The sequence below is a fragment of the Sorex araneus genome, chromosome 8 (assembly GCF_027595985.1).
Source record: "Sorex araneus isolate mSorAra2 chromosome 8, mSorAra2.pri, whole genome shotgun sequence".
NCBI classification, from domain to species: domain Eukaryota; kingdom Metazoa; phylum Chordata; class Mammalia; order Eulipotyphla; family Soricidae; genus Sorex; species Sorex araneus.
The window spans coordinates 36,365,204-36,385,979 of record NC_073309.1 but is presented as its reverse complement, the minus strand read 5'-3'; positions in this window follow the sequence as shown (position 1 = coordinate 36,385,979).

Here is a 20,776-nt window from a genome sequence, read left to right as displayed (position 1 = left end):
TCCAGCTGACCCAGGTTCAATCCCTAAGCACCCCCTGTGGTCCTTTGAGACTGCCAGGAATGATCTGTGAGCATAGAGCCAGGAATAATCCCTGAGCACTGCTGGGTGAAAACAAAATAGAACTTGTGAGGGAAATAAGTGCAAAATAGGAATCCACACAATGGGAAAATATTTACAAAATATACATTTGTATTTAAAATATGTAAAACATATTAGCTGCCAAAATATTTTTACATATAAATAATATTTAGTAATGCCTTTTTATGTATATCTTGCATATGTAAGTATAATATATATATGTTCAACATGCAATATATGGTAATATAAATATACCATATTTTTTCCAAAGAAAAAAATTTCTTGAATAGAAATATTCCAAAGAAGATTTACAAAACAGAAGTAAACACATTAAAGACACTAGCCTCATATGTCACTAGAGAAATATAGTTTTAAATCCTAAAGGCATACTATTACTTATCCATAAGAATAGCTAAAATTGAAAATCTAAAAACTACCACATGCTGCAAGAGATGTGGGAAAACTAACAACTTATTAGTGGCGTGCAAAAAGGTACATTTGTAGGTAGAAGAGATAGTACAGCAGTAAGTCATATGACTTACTGTGCTTTGCATATGACTGACAGGAGTTCAATTTCTGGAAACTCATCTGATTTTCCAATCACTGCCATGAGTGGTCCTTAAGCACAGAGACAGGAGTAAGCGTTGAGCACCACCAGGTGTGGCTTCTAAACCAAAAACTAAACCAACACGCAACAAAAGGTGCAACTGCAGTGAAAGAAAGTTTGCCGAGTGTTGTATGTTGTATAATGTTTCTCCTACGCAAATCTCCTCTTCCTCTTCCAGATTATTTCACAAGAGAAATAGTAATAGAGGTCCACACAAAATCCTATGAGAAATATACTTGTACACATAATAGACTATTAATAACCCACAGATATTAATACCCAAAATGTCTGTTATCTAGTGAATGACTGAAAAAGTTGTGTTGTATCCACACAATGAAATGCTACTCTGCAATGAAAAAGAATACTGATAAATATAATACTTTGGATCATTCTAAAGAATTATGCTAAATGGAAGATGCCAGATACAAAAGACAAAGCTTATTATATAGAATGATTTTGGTTATTTTTAAAATTTGTTTTGGACTACACTCACCTGTGTGCTCAGGGATCACTTCTGGAGGTGCTCAAGGAACCATATGTGGTACCAGGGATGGAACTGAGGTAGGTCACATATAAGACAAAAGCCTTAGTTTCTGTACTATCTCTTTGACGTTTTAGTCATATAATATTTTATCTAAACACATTATAGTTACAATAATAGATGGGTTGTTGCCATGAGATAGAGTAAGCAATTGGCTAGAAAAGGCAAAAAGAAGTTTAGAAGATATAAAATCAGGGTCCTAATCTTGATGTTCTATGTCCAATGTCTTCCAGTGATCATTATACTTGAAAAGAGAATTTTATAAAATGTGTATCCTACTTTAATAAAAAGCAGCATAAATATATAAATATAAGTATACAATCCTATAGAAATTTTAATAATAGCATGGCAGTATGATTAGTCTATTTAAATGTGATAAAAATGACCCAAACAAGTAAGTGTTAATATTGTCAGTTCCTCAGTGCACATTTCTTGAATGAATAAATGAATCATGACCATATAAATAGGGAACCACTGATACAAACACACATGAAATTGGTACCACATGTGATGCACTGCATGGGGAAACTTACATCTATAAGGAGAGGGTGACCTGAGTAACTGCAGGCAGATGTCTCCAGAGGCATTTTGTGGAATGACCCAAACTCCATGCAGTTCTTGTCCCTGCCATAGAGAGAATACATGTTTGGATTCACAAATAAGGTGCATATTTTATGTTGTTCCACTTCACTCCTTTTATGTTTTGTTTTGTTTGGGGGCTACACCTGCTGTGCTCAGGGCTAATTCCTGCCTCTGCACTCAGCTTCAGTCCCAGGGTGTTCTTAAGGGATTATACAAGGTGTTAGGGATTGAACTTGTGTCAGTTGTATACAAGGCAAATGCCTTACCTGCTGTACTATCTCTTTAACAACCCTGCCATTCCCGACATTTATTTTAACTTAAAATTATGTTTTAGGCAAAAAAAATGAACTTATGGCTTTAAATTATTCTTGAGTATTACTTTGATAATATTTCATTTATTTTGAAGTATATTTACTGTTGATTCATAAGTTGTTCATTTACTCAAGGGCCAGGGAGAGGATTCAAGGGACTTCTGAAGCACAAACTAAACATGGGAGTCCCCGGTCTCTGTGCCTCATGACCCCCAGTTATGCCTCGGTTTACCACTTATAAGAGTTATGTAAATGATGCCAAATGTATCATTGCTCCTCTGCAACACTCCACATGTTTGCCTTATCTTGACATAAATTTCTTATTCACTGTTACTATCAGAGAATTGAAAACCGATTGATCCCTACTCTTTATAACTTGCATTCAAAATTGGGTTAAGTGTTTCATACTACTCTGTAAATGTTCTATGGGTGTTAAAAAGCTTAGGGTCATGAAAGAGTATGTGCATATGTGACGACGGTTTATAAGAGTATGTGTGTAAGTGACTCTGATTTATTATGTTGTGTTAATCACAATCTTATCTTTATATATTTACGTTGGCTTAATCTGTATTTTCTAAGATATGAGTTGAGTTCTTTTATTTCAGGGGTTGTCCACTTTCTTATTTAAACATCAATACTTCTGTATCTAATTTTGTTTTGTAGGTTAATTTGGTTAGCACTATCTGCTGTTTACTTTTTGTACACATTATGCACTTTTATTTCCTCTTTTTTTAAATTGATTCACTGTGAGGTACAGTAACAAAGCGTTCATATTTGAGCTTTGATCATACAATTATCAAACACCCATCCTTTCACCGGTGCATGTTTTCCACCAAAAATACAATTATCAAACACCCATCCTTGCACCGGTGCATGTTTTCCACCAAAAAACCAAAACCCCCAGTTTCCCTCCCCACACACACCCATTCCACACCTCCCCCTGCCTGTGTGGCAGACAACTTGCACAATACTCTCTTTCTCTACTTTAGTTACCTTCGATATTTCAAGGCCAGTGCCACCCCCGCTCATACCTGCCAAAAAGGCAATGCTAGACATTGTGTTTTGTATTGCTTGTTAGGGATACAATATAATGTCACGCTGCCAGGAGAGCAGCCGTATGCTCTAGGAATTCTAACATTTAAATAATTAGGGTCTGAAGAGATCACTGCAGCAAGTTGCTCGGGTCTGAGATTCGTTTGTGTTCTCTGGATAATGGCCATGTGAGAGCTTAAGTAGCTGGTGGCCGGATGTGGTGTCATCTTTGAGTCCTTTTGGGGTAGGGGAAGGAGAAGGGCCCACTCCTCCCCCACCCTGTGAGGTCTGGCGCCTGCTGCCATCGCCACTCGTAGTTGGAGCTTGTCGCTGATTTCTAGAGCTTCCAGAGTTCCTAGAGGGCCCGCCCCCATCTGGAGTTGGCCAGCGGAAATGCCCTATTGCAAAGTCCGGGTCCGTTTCTGCAGCAAGTTGCTCGGGCCTGAGGTTTGTTTGTGTGTCTACCTTATGCACTTTTTCATCACTGCAGCTTAAATAAATCTTTTTGTTTGGATGTTTCTCTCAAGATAGCTAGATATTAATGGGGTTTAATATCTAAACAGGAGAACCCTTTAATCCAGTTAGTGAGTTGGATCCTGCAAGAAGCAACAGCGCAGTTTAAACATGCCCAAGTTTTTTTGGTGGGAAAGGGGAGAGGCAGGTAGGAGTAGAGGCTGAAAGCAAGAGAAGACAGGAGGTTCTCTTTAGACAATGGGACTTCACCTGTGGAAGTGAAGAAGGAGAACTAGTGAGACGGAACAAATACCACATGGCAACCAGCCTCTAGAAAGTTGAAAGTGTCAGCTTGCCACTGTGATACCTGGAGCTTGAACCTGGACCACTCATGCCCTGTAGGGTCAGCTTGGATGTACACCCCTACGATCTTCTCAGGACAAGCATGTCCTTTAAGAATACATACTAGTGGACCTAGTGCGGCCACAGAGAAGGTGGTGCTGTCAGAAAACACGTTCCGTTTCACAAGAAGTCTGAGTCCTTCGCCCAGACAGTGATGCTATTATTTAAATGCCTAGATTAATTCCTGTTCCTTCATGTTTTCCATTTATTACATTTTTTGTGTTTCTTTCATTCTATCTCATGAATTAAATTCCTTTTGTACAATTTCATCAGAAAAGTGCTTTAGAAGTTAGACATCTTATTTGCATTATTCGTTTGTCTGTATCGTTTTAATGAAAATAATTATCAAAATAATGCATGGCCTTGGCTAAATAATCCTATGGCTCAGAAGAACCATGTAAGCAACCACACCCCGAAATTTAAAATTCAGAAGGAATGTTTAAATCTTTCTCTGGCTGTTTCTAAAACTCTAAGTCACATTTCTTCTTTTATGGGATGTAGAAATTGTCTACTAACTTCTTTCCATCTCTCTTTTAAATTTCCAATTCCTTTATTACAATGCTTTTTTTTGCAAAAAGCACACATCTATAAATAGGTAAAGTGTAGTGAGAGAGTGAAGTTGAACATTAGGTGCAATTTAATCATTTTAGATAACACTAACTAATTTTTCAAAAACCATCACAATAATATACATACACCTGCCCAAATGATGTTAAGGAAATATTTTTGTTGCCTAGTATCATACTTCCTGGTCATAGAATGTGTAGATCCTTTCAGCCAAAGTACTCACTGTGAATCATATCCCTTTGTGGAAATCACACACTCCTGGCAAGGGTGCAGCAAGAAATTACTTGTGGCAGCAGGAATTACAAATAGCAGAGCGGCCAGGGTCATGACTGTTACACCTGGTGACATTGAGATTTAAACTCATGACCATATTCTTGCTCTTTTTGTATGGAAGTTTGCTCATTTCCCTCATGAATAATAATTCTCTATATTTTTTCAAGCTCTTTTCTGGTTAATTTATCAAATATTTCTATACACTCTTTAATTTACCTGTTGCTTATTCCAGAATTTTTACTTATTGTGTATATGATATTTATGTGTCCGTCTCTATTCAAGAGCCTTTTATAGATGAATCCACTGAAGGGGAGCACTGTTAATGCCTCCATTTACATAAGGAACACCTGAAGGTCTGGAAAGATCATTGTAATGTGTCCAACCTCACTCAGCCAGGGAGTATCAGAGATAGGACTCAAATGCAGTCAATCTAACTCTATCTGCTATTCCACTCCCAGTCTATATCATTCAATCAGTTACAAGGATACATCTTTTATTTTTTATTTACTTATTTTTGGATTTTGTTTGTTTTTATTTTGCCATTTTTTTCACAGTGGGAAGCATATTTTTTAAATGTGTAAGTAATTTTATTTTTTAATTAATTTATTTTTTAATTAGTGAATCACCCTGAGGATACAGTCACAGATTTACACATTTTCGTGCTTGTGTTTCCCTCATACAGTGTTCTATCACCCATCCCTCCATCAATGTTCATTCTCCGTCACCAATGAACCCAATATTCCTCCCACCCCCCAATCCCATCACCCCCAGCCCCACCCGCTCTGTGGCAGAGTATTCCCTTTTGTTCTCTCTTTCCTTTTGGGTGTTGTGGTTTGCAATAGGCAAAATCAAATAGGTTGATTCAGTCTCTAGTCTACTTTCAGCACGCATCTCCCTTCCTGAGTGAGCGGGATCTCCATCCACATTTTACTTGGTGTTCCCTTCTCTACCTGAGCTACCTTTACCCCCACCATATGAGGCCAGCTTCCAAGCCATGGAGCCAACCTCCTGGTACTTATTTCTACTATTATTGGGTGTTAGTCTCCTACTCTATTATTTATATTCCACAGATGAGTGCAATCTTTCTATGTCTATCTCTCTCTTTCTGACTCATTTCACTTAGCATGATGCTTTCCATGTTGATCTACTTGTATGTAAAGTTCATGACTTCATCTTTTCTAACAACTGCATAGTATTCCATTGTATAGATGTACCAAAGTTTTTTCAACCAGTCATCTGTTCTCGGGCACTCAGGTTTTATCCAGATTCTGGCTATTGTAAACAGCGCTGCAATGAACATATAAGTGCAGATGTCATTTCGACTATACTTTTTTGCTTCTCTGGGGTATATTCCCAGCAGTGGTATTGCTGGGCCAAATGGGATCTCAATTTTTAAATTTTTGAGAAGAGTCCATATTGTTTTTGATCTTTTAATAAACTCTTTTGAAAAATAGGTGCTGAAAAAATAGTCCAGGGGTAAGGCACTTGCCTTGTATTTAAGCCAACCACAGTTCTCTCTCTGCTACTGCATGAGGTTCCCAAAGCACCTCCAGATGTGTTCTCTGAGCACAGATTAAAAACTACGCCCTAACATTGCTGGGTATGGCCCACAAACAGGCAAGTAAACACACAGAAACTTTGTGAATTCCAATCCTGTAAGATAAGAACTCCAGTTCCAAACCTCTTTCCAGTGTACCCTTATTTGCAAAGATTCAGACCATGTAGGGCTGGAATGACATGACAGCAGGTAAAGCACGGTCCCTCGAACCCACTAGAAGTGATTCCTGAATTCAGAATTAGGAGTAAGCTCTGAACACAGTCAATTGTGCCTATCCCTCCATCCCCTAAAATATTCAGGCCATTTTTATTTGTATGTAATAAGAGTTAGTTGTTGTGATGCATCCCTGGGGCAATTGTTGCTGACCCATATAATCAGGAACATGTAAAATATTAGTACTCATTTCTTTCACTAGGAAAGCAAATTGGTCACTATGGTACTCAATGAAGAATGTATACGGACTCAAATTCATGCACAAAACACCAACTATAGTTGTCCTTATCAGACACTGTGGTGTATCAAGGTCTGCATGAGCCTCTAACTGTCCCGTTTGCTCTGAAGTCATCCTCTCCCCTTTTGTTCTGGATTTAAACATGGTACAGGGAGGAATTCTGAAATAGGACCCTGTTATTTCCTAGTTTTGATCCACTGTTTTTAAGGTCCCATAGTTTCTTCCTTCTTAATTATATCAATAGAGTCAGCAACTAACCTCCATATAGAAAAAGCACATTTTGGATGAGTTTTCAAATCTGTAGGCAGATTTGGAAATATAATTGAAATATCCATAATGATTGGAAATATCATTATCACTTGACTCATTGTTTGACAGAACTACAAGCTTCCAATTTTTCAAACCAACCTCAGAAATTTTAAAGTCTTGATCCTTTTTTTGGGAGGATTTACATTGCTTTATTTTGTTTTCTGGCACCTAGTGTGGGTTAGATGGATGATGTCAGTGAAACACTGGCTCCTTTATAAGGGACAACTTATTTCCAGGAATATATTGATCTGGATGACTAGATATGGGTATATATTCATTTATCGTAGAGCATACTTCTATAAATATGAGTTCTGAGAAATGTGTTATTATGATTTTGATACAATTTAATTACCTCTGTTTTATCTGGTGCCCATTTATAGAATTTGTATTATTCCAAATGTATAGCTCCAGGTTTTAGTCACCATGATTTTCTTTTTTTTTCTCTTTATAAATTATTTTACAGTGAAATTGACCTTTTTTGCATGTGTGCACATTTCTAAAAATATTAACTTGTGGATAGATTTCTATAACACACTTCATGATAAATACAGAGAAGAGTTCTGTCACTCAGGATGTCTTCCTTGTCTTGATCTCTTTAGAGTCACATTCCTCTATCCCAGTCCTAATTGCTGGCAACCACTGATCATTTTTATATTACTAAAACTGGCTTTTTGAGAACAATGTTTAGCAGAAATCTAAAATTCTTAGACTGGCTTCTTTGGTTGAAACTAATGCCTTGGGTTGCATTCAAGCTTTTGCACGAAGTAACAATGTATTCCTTTTTATTGTTGAGTGGTATTCCACTACATGGAGGGATAGCTGTGCATCATTTACAAATAAAATAGCAGCTAGTATGCTGGCAGTTTGGGCACTTAATACAGTTGCTAAAAAGTTCTGCTTTCATGTGAATATTAAGTTTTTGTTTTTCAAATGTAATTAGATTGTAGGTCATAATTTAAATATGGATATAAATATATGAAAATCATACAGTAATTATTTTTCTAAGTGGTTACATAAGTTTGGATACCTAATACCTATGCACCATCTGCATCAGTGATTGCTCTTATTTATTTATTTATTTATCTATTTATTTATTGCTTTTTGGGTCACACCTGGGGATGCACAGGGGTTATTCCTGGGTCTGCACTCAGGAATTACTCCTGACGGTGCTCAGGGGACGATATGGGATGCTGGGAATCAAACTCGGGTCGGCTGTGTGCAAGGCAAACGCCCTATCTGCTGTGCTATCACTCCAGCCCTGGTTTCTCATTTTAGCAGTTATAAAATGGTCATATTACAGGCCTATTACCATCTCCCTCAATGATGCGCAGTGTCTTATTTTCTGTGAGTATCTGCTCTATACATACTAGCTTCAGCAAAGTGCATTTATATAATCTTTGTTTATGAAAAATAGGTTGTTTTTAACCATAAATTTTGAGTTATTTACATATTTTTTATAATGTAGGAGTACTGCTATTTATTTAGCCAGTAATTAAGCTGATTGAATTCGGCATGAACTCCACATTACGTTTTTTTTAATTCAGAATGTTAATTTTATTTTATTATTTTATTATTATTTTAACCCCCATTTTAAAAGATTTTTTTTATTGAGTTACAAAGTTTTCAGGTGTAAGTCTCAGTTATACAATGCTCGAACACCCATCCCTTCACCAGTGCACATATTCCACCACCAAGAATTACAGTATAGCTCCACCCCACACTCACACACCCCTAGCCCCCCCCATGCCCCTAGCACCCCCCACCCCTAGCCCCCCTGCCTGTGTAACTAATAAATTTCACTTTACTTTCACTTTGATTGCATTCAATATTTCAACAAAACTCACTATTATTGTTTGGATTTACCATGAGGTACAGTTGCAAAGCTTTCATGTTTGAGCTTCGATCATACAATCATCAGTCACCCACCCCTTCACCAGTGCACATTTTTCACCTCCAAAATTCCCAGTATTCAACGCTCCCACTCCCATTCCAACCCTTCCCCTGCCTGTGTGGCAATTTCCTCCATAACTTTATCTTTACTTTGGTTACGTTTGATATTTCAAAACCAGTCCCACCCCACTCAAACCTGCCAAAAAAGGCAATACTAGACGATTACATGGCACCAGAGGCAGTTTGTGGGTGTTACTGCCAAGCTACTGGAAAACTGGGGACCTGGGGGTGGGGAGAAGAGGCCAAGTCCTGATCCAGGGCCTCTCAGTCCTGGGTTCCCACCTACCTCTGCACTACCAGCCCTAACTGCATCTATTGATCTCTTTCAAGATTTATGGGTCTCTGAAATAAGGCCAGTAACTGAGCTTATATAGCTGATCTGGAGGTGGTTCGTGGGTGTGTCTCCCACATACCTAACTTTCGGCCATTTAATTTCTTGGTAAACTTAGCCCTAATTTGTTGGGGTCTGGCCAAAGGCACAGCAGCAATTTGGGGGTATCTGGCAGTCTGAAAGCACCATCAAGCTTCTGATGCACTCACCCTACAGGTACAGGTTGACCTGCTGGTGGCACCATTCCCTCGGTGCATATTCTTCTTTTTTTTAAATTTTTTGTTAGTGAGGTACTGTTACAGATTTATAAACTTTCCTGCTTGCATTTCAGTCATACAATGATCGAGTACCCGTGCATCCACCAGTGCCCATTTTCCAACACCAATGGTCCCAGCATCCCTCTTACCACCCTCACCTTGTCCACCCCACCCCACCCCACCTCTGTGGCAGGGAATTTCCTTTTGTTCCCTTTCTCCTTTTGGGTGTTGTGGTTTGCAATAGAGGTATGAAGTGGCCATCATGTTCTGTCTATAGTCTACTTTCAGCCTGCATCCCCCATCCCGAGCAGGTCCTCCTAGCACCCTTGGTGGTCACTTCTCTATCTGAGCTGCCTTTTCCCCCAGCACATGAGGCCATCTTCTAAGCTGTAGAGTAATCCTCCTGGTACTTATCTCTACTATTCTTGGGTGTTAGTCTCCTACTCTGTTACTTTATATTCCACAGATGAGTGCAATCTTTCTATGTCTGTCCCTCTCTTTCTGACTCATTTCACTTAACATGATACTTCCCATATTGATCCACATATATGCAAATTTCATGACTTCATCTTTTTTAACAGCTGCACAGTATTCCATTGTGTAGATACTGTACATATTCTTGATACAAGTAATATAATGTATATGTAATTTTTAATTTTTTCCACTTTGTAAATATATTTTTTTCACTCTTTTAATGGACTGGAGTGATAGCACAGTGGGTAGGGTGTTTGCCTTACCTGCCACCGAACCAGGTTCCATTCCTCCATCCCTCTAGGAGATCCTGGCAAGCTACTGAGAGTATCCCGCCCGCAAGACAGAGCCTGGCAAGCTACCCGTGATGTATTAGATATACCAAAAAACAGTAACAACAAATATCAAAATGGGGACGTTACTGGTGCCCGTTCGAGCAAATTGATGAACAATGGGATGACAGTGCTATAGTGCTACAGTGCATTCTCTTAATTGGCACCTTTCTCAGAGAAATTTTTGACTTTAATGACATTCAAATCTTTGGCTTTTTTTTTAACAGTTTGTTCTTTGCTATTGTTTGTTTTGGGATCACACCTGTACCTGCAAAAGCCAATTATATAGAGCTAAAACTATACAACTTTTAGAAAAACTATACAACTTTTAGAAAAGAATATAGGAGTATCTTTATGACTTTGATATAGAAATACATTTCTTAAATGTACAGAAAATATAATACAAGGAATATGATTGAGAAATGTAAACCATATCAAAACTAGGAAATTCAACATATGAAACAGAACTCAGAAGCTACCAGTTAGAGGCCATTTTGCAACACACACAACTAATAATAATTTCTACCTATATACACATATCTGTAAAAAGCATATATGTGCGTATAATGTATATAATAGAAATAAATGAGAAAAATGATAACTTTACAGAGAAATCTAAATTGATGATAAGCATAAAAAGCTATGAACTACATTGTTAGTTGTGGGAATATATTACGTAACTGGTGCTTGGTATTTTTTTCACCCTCCTTCCTCTACTTTCATAAGCTCCTGCCTAATCCAAGGAGAATGCATTAGGTCAGTGGACACTTCCTGGATTCAGCTGATGGATGCTGTCTATTGGTGTGGAGAAATTGGGATCACCATGAAGAGGGAACTTTCAAAATGGCACCCTCTCATTCAATTTCCTGGCTCTTGCCCCAGATCCTACTCTGGGGCTTGTGAGTCTGCATGGATCTGTTCCCTTCTTCAGAGAAATGTGGGCTGCATGAAGTTTTTTGGCTACAGATTCATCCACTCTTGTCACTCCAATCCCATCTGGTTTCTGTCTTCTAGGAATTCCTCACAAGTTCTGTTCTGAGAATCCACATTTTCTTGTTTTACATCAGTGGCAATTATTCACTATTAATTTAAACTCTTAAGAAAATAAAGACAGTGATCTGCTCTTATTTTATTATTGTCTGAATGCACCTCCCACAAGGCCTCATCACGAGGAAGAGCAGAAGTACACTTGCCCATTTGTGATCCTTGAATCATGAGCGTTTATATTTGCTAGTCTTTTTTTTTCAGACATTTTTTCAGATTTTATGAATTTTAAAAATGCCTTTATGCATCGTATTAAAAAACACAATGCTCTCTTTGGTTAAAATTTTACCCACATGTATGTATGTAATTATATTAACTATACCATATAATTAATTAATTCTATGATATGATTATGATTATCTGAAGTTCCCACACTATTTGAGCATCGTTTTTGGAAGGAATACTCTCAAGATCTTTCACAAGGATTCCTTTAAGGTAAGTCAGGAGCGGTCTGAAGATTACTTTTAAGGTAATTTTTATCTGGTTTTCCCTGAGGACTACATGCAAGAGAGGACATCTTGTGCACTGGCTCTTAGTGAAGGGATGGAAGAGAGGCTGAGGGCAGCTTCATAACGTGGCCTGAGAAAAGACAGTGCTCACAGAGGTCCTGCAGTGATCCCGCTTTATCCTGATCCGCTCAGGAGGTGAAAAGAGCTCATGGGATGGAGTGAGTGGGAGTCTGGCTGCACTGCCTTCTCCTATTCTCTGGAGTAGTCAGGATGCATTCTGACGTCTCCCAAGAAACAGATCTGATTTCTCCATGCTTCTCTCTGGGGAAGAAATCCCAGGGTGTATACTTGGGGAGAAGGTGCCAGAACGCTTATTTTATGGAGTCAATCTACATGCTCTCGTACCTAATTTGGTAGGTCTGCATCAGGTTTTCAAGGGACCCAAAACTGCAAGCAATAAAGGAGGGATGATGTCATCCCTGCAGACACTAAGTGTGCCCGAAAACATGTGACGCTGGTGAGAGTGAACAGCTGTAAGGCCTGATATACAAGTTGAAATTGCCCCTGTCTCCATATGTAATCCCTTCCATCATCACCAAATCCAAAGTCAAAGTCCATCGCAACACATGCTTGGGCAAGACATTCCTTAAAGAATAGTCTGTGAAAAAGGGTGGGGAAAGTGGCAGCCACTCTAACCAGTATCAGCAAAGGGGAAACGAAGGTGGGTACCAAGGGAAGGGGTAACCACAGCTTCATCATGAGAAGAATCAGGCATCCCATCCTCCCTGATCTGCTGCACATACACAACGAATCTGTGGTTAAAAGAGATTAAACTACTTGCTGCCATTTGAATACATTTATGTTTTGTTAGGAAAAAAATTAATAGCTTTTTAAGCCAAATGACTTGCGGGGGTCTTTCTTTTTTGCTTAATTTTATTTTCAGTTTGAGTAAGTGCTCAGGGTTTACTCCTGGCTGAGGGACCACTCCTGTTGATTCTGTAGGAAACATAGGTGGTGCCAGGGACAAAACTGGAGTTTGTGCATTCAAAGCAGGAGTTTTAACCACTGCACTATCTTTTCAGGTGTATTGAAGCCTCTAATTTGCAATGTATGACCTTACATTATTATTTTTTAAGTTTAATTTAGGATAATTTGGGCAAATGATTGTATACACATTGTCCAAGTAGTCTATGGATCAATATACAACCAGAAGGCACAAAAGCAATAAAATAATTTAATGAATGAATGAAATAATGCAGAATACATGCATGTCGTGCACAGAAATGCTGAAGAGAAACAATTTCTAAAGGAGAAACATGACTCGCAGAGTGTTTCAATGAAAGAGAACTCTTGTAGCCATTTGGAAATGTGTGGGAATGATTGTCAGAAACAGTTTCAGAATGGTTAGAAACACTCATTGACTGTGACTATGCAGGATCTAAAGATTTAAATGACGCTTGATATGTGCAAAGGGCTCCAGCAAGGCAGTGGGTTCTCAAAATCCTAGGAGCCTTTATGGTGAAAGCAGTTTGGTTGTCCTTCCCCTATTTATTTGTATTTGGGAGCCATGCTGGTGGTGGTCAGGGATCCACTTCTGGCTTGTTGCTTGAGAGTTGCTCCTGACAATGGGCAGAGGACCATATGTTGAGTCAGGAATTGAATCCAGGCTTTTTGCATGAAAAGCATGTGTCTATTGAACTATCACTGTGGTAGTCCTTTCCTATATTTTAATAGATCTATTCTTTTATTTTACTTTTTATCTGTCCCTGTATGGGGTAGGGTGGGGGTGGGGGGTGAGAGAGAGAGAGAGAGAGAGAGAGAGAGAGAGAGAGAGAGAAAGAGAGGGAGAGAGATAGACAGAGAGAGAGACAGGAAGAAAGCATTCAAGTAGAGAGAGAAAGAACAGATCTTGGAAGAGAGTGAATCTATTCTTCTAAAGACCAGAAAAACATGACTTTTCTATAAATTCAAACTGAAAATGTTTTTTAAATGCACAAATAAGACAAATATTAAAGAGTCACTTTGACTCACTGTGTTGAGTTAACCACTTGGACCCAGTTGTTCACAATTGGTGGTTGATGGGAGTACATTAAAGGCCTGATTCTTCACACTTTTCCATCTCCATCTCCTTGAGATTCTCTCATGGATTCAGTGTATTTATTTACCACATGCCACACTCTTGCGCAAATCCAAGGCCCCACAGGGCATGGCAGTTCAGAGCCATGAGAGTCTGTGGGATTGGGCTAGCATGAAGTTTTCCCACCTCCATGGGAATATGACACCTAGTCCATCAGAAGATGACAGTAGGGAAGCACAGCCAAGTCACTCCAGGACCCCTGAACCAGAGGGGTCTCAAGAGAGCCAACCTTGCGGCTCTCCAAACCTGAAGGAATATATAGAAATCTTAAGACAAAAAAGTAGGCAGTGTCTTGTAACAGAGGCCCCCCAGAAACAAGGCTTCTAAGAGACGGCCTTCCCAGTCAGAAAGAAGATGTTTGGCATAGTCAGCCTTGCTCTTTGCTTTGTCTGGGCCCCGTTGACTGCCATGGGTTATGGAGCGTAAGGTCTCCAGTGTCATACTGCTTGCAGCTTGCATGCCACGCCTAATTCAAGGAATTGCGTGAGGATCAGGGCTGCTTTCCCCAGTGGGGCGCTGCACACACCGGGTTCTTCTGGGGGTTGGTTCATTTTTGACATGGCAGAGCTGCATGTCCTTATTTCACTTTCCCAAAAAAAAAGAGGGCATCTTTTAGGAGAGCCTTGCCCAATCTGCCCCTGACAACAAGGTCCATCCAGAAACCATCCAAAGCAGGAAACGCTCTTTCCTGTGCTGTCCTCCCAGCACAAAGACACCCCACCCTTGGGCTCCTTGACAACTACGATTTGCACATACACTTCACAGAACCTCACCGAGATTCTATGTTGTGCACCAAAAGCAGAGCAAACATCTCACCACTGGGAAGAATGACATGAGTGAGAGCCAGATGCATGCGCAGAGCTCCCGTGAAATCCAGTCTTAGAACACTGAGTTTAATCCAAACGTATTTAGAAAACAGTGGTTTCAATTGTTGTAAACTACAGAACACATGGAGAATCCCTGGAGAAACAGATGTTAGATCTTCTGATAGCAGTAAAACATCCCCCCAAATCTTGTAAATATGAACCAACTTGACTAATAGAGTATTTGGCAGTTAAGGAGCTAGGAATGCACGGTGGATGTCATTCAGCTTTAGAAAATAGTGGCATGAGTGTCATTAAAAAAGAAATATTCTTTTAAATGTCTGTTATTTAGTTTTAAAATGAAAAATATTGAATAGTTAAACTTTATTAAGTGTAAAATTGGTTTTTAGAGTGCTTTGGAATGTTAGCTACCAGGAAGCAAAACTTGAGAAGTCATTGAAAGCAGCTGCTCTTGAAAAAAATAAAAGAATTCCAGAGGCTAATTTTTAGGACGAGGTCCAAGGTGGAGCCCTTGGGTCCATTTAAGAGGCTGTTGTCAGTTCAGCCATTGCATCCTAGGGAAATCTACAGTGTGGGCAGGTCTCAGGCTGGGCCCCCAGGAGCCTGTTCTGGAAATAGTTCAAGTCAGAATCTGGGAAATTGGGAAAAGAAACTACATGCAAATCCCCTTTCTCTTGTAGAACTCTCATCCCTCTTGATGTTTAAAATGTATGGGATTTAATTTGCTCCTAGAAAATGAGTAAGACGAAAGTCGGTGAGGAGGTCGTGGGGATGGTGAGAGTTCAGAAGCAGAGTTTCCTTTCCAAGGTAGAGAAGGTACAGTTGTTTTCATTCTTAAAGAGAATGCTATTGCTATTACTTTCTGAGAAGTTTTGGGAATGTAAAGAACTTGGAAGATGAAGGGTTAATGCAGCCCAGGTAGCATATTGGATCCAAAGCCACCAGATCTTCAAGAGGGGCTCACAAGTTCCACTGGACCCCTGAGGTTCATGCAACAGTTTGGCTCGTGTCACACTGACTCCCACGTCCCTCAGCACAGGGCTGAACTTACTCACTTGACGACAGTTAAGAAAAATTCAACTCATGGGACAGCACCTCTACAGCCCTCCCTCCTTTGCTTGCCTGTCACAACACAGGGATGGAAGAATGAATGAATGAATGAATGAATGGAGGGAGGGAGGGAGGGAGTATCGTGAGAAGGTCATAGATCTGCCAGACACAGACAATGATTCATTCATCGGGTAGGGTTTCTGGTGGGGTTCCGCACAGACTTCCCTTCAGTCCCACAGTCTCTGTCAGAAAGCCAGGGCACTGTGAAAGTTGTAATCCCCCAAGGAGAGTGTGACTTGACAGAACTCTTGCCATACACCAGGACCGTGTCTGGGCAGGCCTACTAGGGTTTTCCAACCTGGCCACCATGGTCATTTTCTCAGCACCTTTGTCAACCAATAAACATTTGTCCCAGTAGTTGTACGCTGATCTGCTCTGTGCCCAGGAGGTGCTCTCTCCAAACAGCTCATTCAGCCAAAAGCTAAAATTTCCAAATCGAAAGAGCTAGGATCCCCAAAGAGAAGCAGACTATTCCTTTTGGGAGCACAGAATAAATGGCCTTTCAATTTATTCTTTAACCACTTTTACACTTTAAAGGCTCATTATAGCAATAATTATCAAATTTCTATATTAAAAACAAGTCAGCATTTTGTACAGTAAATACTGAATTGTGCCATTATCATCACATGTGCTGGTTTTCTGTAAATACAGAAATTTGATAGTTGTCGCTAAACTATTCATTGCAATTGAAAGGAAATACATAATGGATGGTAATCCCAGTTGTTCATTAAAATTCTACAAGAGGAAAACACACACCAGTTCTTCCTTTCATGAATGTGGTCACTGAAGGTTCATACATAATTGTGCTACACATTTACTTCTAATTAGCTGTGAACTTGATCCAGGCCACCCAATGCCCAGAGCAAAGGGACTTCCCTGTTCCGCTTGTGTGGCTGGAGGCCAGGAGCAGTGCTCTGGGGCCAGGCTCCTGAGCAAGCCTGTTCCCCTCTTTCTGGGAGAGCGGAGGCTTCTGGCTCTCCTAGCCGACAGTCCACCAACCAGGCTCCCGTCTCTTCCTATAAATGTTGTTGCCTTTGCCTCAAAAATAGGACTAGCAACGACACTCCGTCGCCAATCTCCCCAGGCCCAAGGTGAAGGCCACCTGCAGAACATTTCCACGTGGGCCCAGAGATTCCACCTGCAGCTACAGGCTGATGGAAATTAATGGCCCAGGAGTTGACGGGCACACACAATAGCTGCTTTCCTCTTGGTGGAACTATCCTAAGGAGTACTCTGCACAGTACCACAAGTGTCCCATGATCTTCAGGCTCAGTTATCCATAGAATGGAGCTCATACTGGTAGTGTCTTGTTCACTCTCCTTCCTTCCCCATCTTGCTTCTCTCCTCCCTCTCTGGGCACACTTTCTACATAAAACATCAACCCAAAGAAAACCACACATGTCTGGTTTTGTGCCCCTGAGTGAAGCCCACTGTGCAGTGACTTCTGCACAGCCTTGTGCACTGTCCTCAGATCCCACAAACACAGGGTAGGTGCTCAGTCTATGATGATCATGGCTGGGTCACCTGGGAGTCCTCATCCACCAACACAGGCCTCACAGGTGTTCCCAGAGAGGGATCAGAGCTAAGCAAGAACAGGAGATGCAGCAAGGCTTCTGGAGAATTTTCTGGAAGCTGTGGATGATCGAAAATAAAAACAGAGAGGAAGACTAACTTAGCTCATAAAATCACACACACACACACACACACACACACACACACACACACACACACACACACACACATTACTTCCCCTCCTTTGGCCCCTGGGTAGAATTAGAGGCCATTGCTAGGAATGTTTTCTCCCCAAGGTGTGCTTGGAGAGCCAGCCCCCCACCCCCTCCACCCTCCTCCCCAGGTCACGCCCTTCTCTCAGATGCTCCTTCCCCCTCCTCCTCCCACACCAGAAACGGTTTGCCCCAGGACGACCTGGGTGCCGAAAGCTGTCATGGGTTGAACCCCATCTTCACACTCAGTCGGGAGACGGGCATTCCCTAAAAGAGGTGCCAGGTCCCCCGTGTCTCCACATAGTTTAGAGGGGTGGGGGCAGAAGAGAAAGGCGGCCAGGGGGTGGCTGCACACAGAGGACAGGAAGGGCCCATGGAGACTTGACCAGCTGCTCAGTTGACGACAGAAAGCTCATCTGAACAGCAGCGGGACTCCTCCTCTCCGTGTTTCTTCCCTTCACCCGCCCATCCCGACAATCCCAGGGATCAGTGGCAGCCAATCCCGTGTGGGTAGAATGTGCGGAGCCCCGTCGACAGCCAATCCATGTGGGTAGAATGCACAAAAGCCCCAGAGGCAGCCAATCCCATGCAGGTGGAATGTGCAGAAGCCCCCAGAGGCAGCCAATGCATGTGGGTGGAATGTACAGTAGCCCCAGGGCAGCCAATCCCCTGCCGGTAGAACTGAGGCGAGGGAGGGGTGTGGGGCTGCGAGAGAGCAGAGAGGGCCACTTCACTCCAAATTCACTGAGCGCCCTCAACCTCAACCTCAACCATGTCAGGGGCTGGAGGAAACTCGGGTTATATTTTTCCAAGCACGTTTTCCCTTCATTTTCATACCCTAGTGTATTCTAAAGGAAATGAAATCCACATGTTTCTGATCATTTATACTTAAATCATCAAAATATTGCCTTTTAGGGGCTTTGTGTGTCAGGAAACCCTTTGAACTCTTCACAGCGGTGTTAGCCGCCTCTTGGAAAGAGAAGCAGGAAATGGTGATCTGTGAAGGGCAGTGGAGCTGACCCCGGAGGGGCCAGGAGCCTCCTGAGTGCGCCTCTCTGAAGCTGAGGGGTTGCCACACATCCACCCCGGCCTGTGCAAAACACCCTTGGAACATGGTGCAGAACTGTGTAATGTTCCTTTCTGTTTCTTCCTAGATTCCAGGGAACCCGCAGAGAACTAATCTGCTAAAGCAGAATCTACCAGAGGCAATAAAACACAAGAAAGTTAAGAGGTGAGTTCTCTGAACACCATGTGTGGCCTTCCTTGAGACAAAAACAAAACAAAACAAAAAAAACCTGGTTTGTCCGGTGTTATTTGATTCTATGTGTTTTGCATTAAATCATTGAAGATATTTAGAAGTAAGTCTGTGTGTGTGTGTGTGTGTGTGTGTGTGTGTGTGTGTGTGTGTGTTTGAAGTCCATCCCCAGTAGTATTCAAGGCCAACTCCCTATCCAGGTCACTCGTTGCCTGTGGTGCACAGGGGATCATGCCATGACATACCAGAGGTCTAAGGCAGGCTCTCCACAGGCAAAGTATGTACTCTAGCCTTTGAGTTGTGTGCCTGGCCCAAGGAAAATTAAAATTAAACCTTATTATTATTATTTCTTTGTTACAATGCCAGGGATTGAACCCCAGTCTCACGCATGCAAGAAAAGTATGCCCTTTCTCCTTGCCACATTCTTGGCACTTCTGGAGAATGTTCATGAAAAACAAACTGGTCCCTGAAGCTCCATTTGCTCTCAATGGAATGAACATCTCCAAATGCAGCAGCTACGTATACCTGGGTCGAGAAATCTACATGAGGAACGACTTGGTGCCAGAACTGCGCAGGAGGAAGAGAGCAGCATGGAAAGCCTTCAAGGGCGTTGAAGAAGTGGTTAAGAGAACGAAGAACCTCTAACTCCGGGCACATCTTTTCGATTCCACCGTTCTTCCTGCACTAACATATGCCTCAGGGACCTGGGCCCTATGCAAACAGGATGAGAACGCTATTAGGGTATCCCAAAGAGGAATCGAAAGAGCTATGCTAGGAGTATTACGTCTCACTCAAGTGAGAGAAGGAATCTGGAGTTCTGACCTCCGTCAACGGTTAAGAATCAGGGATGCTGTCTCATTTGCCAAGGCATCAAAAATCAGATGGGCCGATCATGTAATTCAATTCAGAGATGACCGCTGGACTAGAGGTGTTACAGACTGGATTCCACGGGATGTCAGAAGACCTCGTGGCCGCCCACCAACTAGATGGTCAGATTTCTTTGTCAAATCCCTGAATGAACGATTTGAGGCTCTTCGTGTGCCTGGAGCAAGCAGATAACATTGGGCTGCACTAGCATGCGACAGGGACAAATGGAGACATTACTGGTGCCCGCTTGAGCAAATCGAAGAGCAACGGGATGACAAGTGATACAAGAGATATCACTGTCACTGTCACTGTCATCCCGTTGCTCATCAATTTGCTCTAATAGGCACCAGTATGTCTCCATTGTGAGACTTGTTGTTACTGTTCTTGGCATATTGAATACGCCACCGGTAGCTTGCCAGGCTCTGCTGTGCGGGCGAGATACTCCCGGTAGCTTGCCGGGCTCTCCGAGAGGGACAGAGGAATCAAACTCAGGTTGGCCGTGTGCAAGGCAAATGCTCTACCCGCTGTGCTATTGTCCCAGCCCTATATATATCACAAATATATTATGTATTTCATCAACACTGAATTGCTTATGCTCCTCCACCACTGATCTTATATCACTGTATCACTGTATCACTGTCATCCTGTTGTTTATTGACTTACTCGAGCAGGACCCAGTAACATCTCCATTCGTTCCGGCCCTGAGATTTTAGCAGCCTCTCCTTACTCGTCTTCCACAATGATTGAAGGCTCTTTTAGGGTCAGGGGAACGAGACCTGTTATTGTTACTGATATTAGATATACATAATTTGTTTATTTATATGTTTCTTATCTATATATTATAAATTTATAGTTTGCTTG